At 45.7% G+C, this 5,776-nt stretch overlaps 1 protein-coding gene across 1 annotated transcript in view; it reads left to right on the top strand.

The window, feature by feature from the left end:
- The window catches only part of LOC106809105 (zinc transporter ZIP13-like), a 22,535-nt gene that overhangs the window by 1,787 nt on the left and 14,972 nt on the right, over nucleotides 1-5,776 (top strand). The gene's annotated exons all lie outside the window — the stretch shown is intronic.

Here is a 5,776-nt window from a genome sequence, read left to right as displayed (position 1 = left end):
AGTGTATCAGTGTAATTTGTTTGTACGACAGAGGTCATGAAGATCCGATGAACTCTCGACTACTATCTGTGTATCTATCTATATCTATCTATCTATCTATCTATCTATCTATCTATCTATCTATCTATCTATCTATCTATCTATCTATCTATCTATCTATCTATCTATCTATCTATCTATCTATCTATCTATCTATCTAGCTATCTATTTATCTATCTATCTATCTATCTATTTATCTATCCAGGGGCGTAGCCAATGGGGGTTCGGGGGGTTCGGACGAAGCCCCCCCCCCGAGTTCCGCTCAAATCTATACTAATTTGTTAACCCTATTTCGAATTCCAAATACCGGTGGTGGTTAAGACAAATGACCAAAATTAGCAACAATGAAAAGTTCCGTCGATCCTTATTATCGATTTCTTCGCAGCATTATGCAGCACACATTCATTCACAGTGCAGTAGCAATATTATTATTTTACTGGGTGGATACAAACATGTACGTACACAAGTCCAGTTCGGATGACAAACTCTGCATAATTAAAACAAAGGTCAGCTGATCACAGACAGTGAACAAACCACATGAGGCGTGGGTAGGACTAGTTAATTTAGCATTGTGCAAAGTTTTTTTTTTTTAATTTGTCTTTTAATATTAACTCCTGATATATATGTCTGTCTCTCTGTCCGTCCGTCCATCCATCCATGGGTGCTATTCTAGGATAGCGTCAGATTCTTAAAAGAATCCCAGGGACCACTTATTGGTCTAACTGATCTGTTATTGGTCTAGTGGTAACACTGAGCTACACATCACGACACGGTTTGAGTTTGTTCTGGATACATACAATGAGTTGCCCCGCATCCTCTACGTCTCTGCACGTATGCACATGAGTATTCGTGTTTGTGGGACATGAAACGAAAACGCGTACAAATACAGGTGACACATTTCGGTAAAATTACAACGATGATTTAGCTATGATTATAATATTAGGTAGGCATCCAGTAGGCCTAAACGTTGTCATGTAGGTCATACCCTTTATCTTTTAAAAAAGGAAGCACATTGACACGCTAAGTATTAGGCAAACATTCACTTCGCCGATGTCAATATATCGCTAACAAATCTATGCTCATTGCTTACTTATTAGCTCAATGGTATCGAGTGATAAGCTTGTGAGGTAGGGCAGTGGATCTATGTTTCGTAGAGGCAGTCCAGGCCTCCGCAGTTTCACACATGATGTCTGTATCCCTCAATGCGAATCTTTGCTTGCTTGCTACTTTGCCGTGCCTGCCATCTGGTCACATCGCGGTTGGTCTACTCCCTTTCGTTTACTCCCCTTTCCTCTAATATTAGAATGGTTAATAGTGCAATTTCGTCTACTTTCATCAACCAGACTTACCTAGTCAGTTTTTGGTCTATTTTTTTCTAACAGCTAGACGTGTGTGTGGGCGGGCGGGCGGCCGGACGTGCATGCGTGCGTGCCTACGTGTGAGTGCATGTGCATCAGGAGTAGATAATAGGGAACCCTATTATAGGGGACCCTATAGATAATATATATATATATATATATATATATATATATATAATATAATAATATATATATATATATAGATAATAGGGGACCCTATTCTCTACTCCTGATGTGCATATATAACCGTTCACGCCGTTTATCGTGTTCTTGCGCAGGACCTGTATTATATGCCCCGAGTACCTACTATATGCCCCACGTATTATATTCCCCGAACCCCCGAGTAAATACATCGCGGGTTATATGCGAGCACAGACTGCTGCATGGCCTGGCATCGGCTCCAATACTGCTACTGCATCGCTTAGTCCCTACATAGCAGGAGTAACGACATACGTGCGTGCGTATACAGCGAGACATGTTTTGCCTTGCCAGCGCGGGAGGAAACATCCATCATTATCCTCCCCGCAGTTCCTTTTAATTTGGAGGTCGGGCGCGCCGCCTGGGTACAGTAGACTAACCCAGCTGCCGAGCAGCCATTACGGAGAATAATTTCGTCAGCATCATTTACTCGCCCGTTGCGACCGTATGGCGGCTCTGCTGATGGCTATCAGATCCCTAGCTATATATCATATTCCGGGAGGTCGGAGAAAACATCAGAGTTATGTCATAACCTATGGTAATAACTATGGTCCCAGTCTATATTTCAAGAATAGTTAGGGCCACTATACTACATCGCTGGGTATGGCTGGCGCGTCTTTTAATTACGTACTCATTCAGCTAGCTAGTTATGCTGGCCCCTATGTACCCGTAGCCTGTGGGGGGCAGCTACCCCCTAGATTTTGGAGCAAAATAAAAAAATTAGTTTAGCTAATAATCGTAAATAGCCCTAACGTGATTTTTTTGGTCACTTACCCGTGAAAGCCTTGGCTCAGACCCACCCCTACCACACTATGGATGTCGATCAAGAGCTGCGCCCGTTGCTCATCTTTACACAGTTGAGTCCAAATTTTGGCCCCCTCCTAGGAATTTGTTCAGCCTACGGCCCTGATGTATGTTGCTTGGGTGACAGCTGTGGGGACTCGTTTGGTTGGGCAAAAACTAGAGCAATGACCAATTAAATGCCTGCTATGTTCCGTGGTCGATGACTAAGGTGCATAATTTCTGGTCACTGAACCAGAGTGAACACAATGTGCTCAAATACAATGCGCGAAATCACAATGTATTTTTTTTCAGCACAACGGCGCTGATTTTTGCTGTGCATAGTGTCGTGTCGTGCCGCGTGTGTGGGCGTGAGTGACTGTGAGGGCATGCTGCAGTGCATGCACGCCTCTCATCGCCATGTCTCCACACACGCGGCACGACATGACTGTGAGGGCATGCTGCAGTGCATGCACGCCTCTCATCGCCATGTCTCCACACACGCGGCACGACACGACACAGCAAAAATCAGCGCCGTTGTGCTGAAAAAAAATACATTGTGATTTCGCGCATTGTGTCTGAGCACATTGTGTTCACTCTGGTTCAGTGATCAGAAATTATGCATTATTATACATTATTATTATGCATTATTATACATGCGCTTGTTGTCCATTGGCTGATGGTAGCGTGAGCAGAACACGTGATAAAAAACAATCGCGTTGATTGGTTCAATTGTCTTTTCGCCGTCACGTCAGCCGGCAAAAGTCATTTGACTTTCGCCGTCGCCGTGAAACCCGGCTGGCGCCGTGCCGTGTCAGTGGAGACTGCGCCATAAGATATAATAGATTTGAACTTTGCCGGTAGGGGTGAACGACGCCGTTTCCGTGGCGTTCCGTGCCGCGGCGCGTGTGTGGAGACGGGCCTTAAGACTTTTCATCTTCATCTTCCCGCGAACGTTGCCGCTGGGCAGCGTTCGCGCACACGTCTGCTAGGAGCGTCGTACGGCTAGATAGCATAACAATGACCAGTCCCATGCACGCACGTACGCACGCACGTGTACGTACACACGCACGCACGCACGCACGTGTACCTGCACACGCACTAACGTGTACCTGCACACGCGCGCACACACGCACACACGCACGCACCTGTACGTGCACACGCACGCAGGCACGTACACACGCACGCATGCACGCAGGTACGCACGTGCACACGCACACACGCACGCACGCATGTACGCACGTGTAAGTGCACACGCACGCACGCACGCACGCACGCACGAACACACGTGTACGTACACACGCACGCACGCACGTGTACTTGCACACGCACGCACGCACGCGCGCACGTGTACGTGCACACGCACACATGCACGCACGTGTACGCACGCACGCACGCACGTGTACGCACGCACGCATGAATGCACGCAGGTGTACGTGCACACGCACGCACGCACGCACGCACGCACGCACGTCTACGTGCACATGCATGCACGGCTAGGCGATTTAGTCGCCCGATTTAGTCGCCCGATTTAATCGCCCGATTCGTCATCTGAATCACTAGCCACGGGATTCGTCTCGTACTGACGCACTGTCTCCCAACCGGCCTCGGACGAATCAGCAATACGAATAAGCTTATTTCTCTGCTTCAACTTTCTGTCAATCTCTGTTACAATCTCTCTGGTATAAGACACTTTGTCGTTGTCACACGCCCACAGGACTTGGGTAACAGAATCTAATGAATCTCCATTAAATACGTACTGAATTCTGTTTCCCGTGTATTTCCAGATCACATACGATTATACATGTTTATAACTATCACAGTATATAGCACACATATAACACATATATCACAAATTTGTTACCTGCTAGCAACCGAGGACCCGGTGGTCCTTTACAGCCAAATGACTGTCTTGTACACAATACTTACAACTAAGGGAGACAACTCCAACAAATTAGGCTTTTTTTTTTACAAAAAATACGTCCTCTCAGCCATGGCACCCCAAGCTGAATGACTACAACCTGGTAGAATTCCCGCCAGTTACTTGTGTTACCGACGCGCCATCTATGGAGCGTCACAAAGCCAAGTGAAATAATTTGTCATCTTATTCGTTACACTCAACCGAAGAAAAATACATATACCGTACAACGTCACAGCTATCGCCTGCTGATACTAAGAGAACGGCCAGCCATGGCGGCGGTGTCTCACACTCCGAAGCCCCTCGTGTTATATAGTTCAGCACTTAGCTCAGTTGCCTTTCTCGTGTTGTTGCGGTCAGCCTGTTTACACTGGAACAACTGGAAAGTGACAGATACTATACACATAACAGACAGATACACTAGCATTTATGATTATAATAAACTATATAATAAAGTAATCAAATCTACAATAATATAATTAACTATATAAATCAACCATGATTTGTTATTTTGAATCAATAAATAAGGAATGCATATTGAGACTGTAGTGGTAGGCCGTAGTGGTAGGCAATCTGTACGTTACTTATGAGCTGCCAACTCGCGTGATGAACTCAGACATGCAGTTGTTATATTGACTCGTAATATACTTGATATTGTGTTTTTCTTTTTTTACAAAATCTTAAATATTACTTTCACGATATGAAGATATAGTAATTAAGACTCCGTAACATCTTAGTTGCACCGGACGGTCGGATTCGTAACGGAACTGACGGAATCTGAACTGACACAGCTAGGAGTCAACTCAGCAGAGGGTTTATCGTTATCGTATCGTTATACATTATATTTCTCGCACATTTCAAAGCACACATAATACCCTCTATCTGTAAGAAAACATGATTACATAAATGAAGGAATGGGGCTGTCGATTTAGCTTCCATGAAACTGGCACTACCTTAAACAAGGAAACATTCGTCAGCCTTTCCGTGAGCCTAACAGCAATTAGTCAGATTTCCCGGTAGCAGCATTTTACTGTCTTAATTGCGTCTCGAATAATCTAACAATTTCTACGTGGCATGATTAGATACATTGGTTCCAGGAGTTAACCTGGTCCCCAGTTAACCCTCAGTGGCCGTATCGCGACAGAGGAATCCCTCGACTGAACAGGCGGAAGTCTAGATGGCCAGTGACGTAAGCCAGCGATACGTGGCTCCCGAGCATCTCATCCACATCGTCCGGTCTCTCTTATCGCAGGCGGCACATCTGTCCTACAGGCGCTCAATTATGGGTTTCTTCTGGATGTTGGACGAAGATTTTATATGTTGGCGTTGATAGGGTCGCGGCTTGAGTGTTCCGCGTGGGAGGCTGTCATACACACTGACGTCACGTATGACGTAGGTGCAGGCGCTATCTCGTTACTGCTCGCGGCCATGTGTGTGTGTGTGTGTGTGTGTGTGTGTGTGTGTGTGTGTGTGTGTGTGTGTG

Source organism: Priapulus caudatus, unplaced genomic scaffold (assembly GCF_000485595.1).
Source record: "Priapulus caudatus unplaced genomic scaffold, Priapulus_caudatus-5.0.1 Scaffold329, whole genome shotgun sequence".
Classification (NCBI taxonomy): domain Eukaryota; kingdom Metazoa; phylum Priapulida; class Priapulimorpha; order Priapulimorphida; family Priapulidae; genus Priapulus; species Priapulus caudatus.
This window is presented reverse-complemented; position numbering and strand designations above follow the sequence as displayed.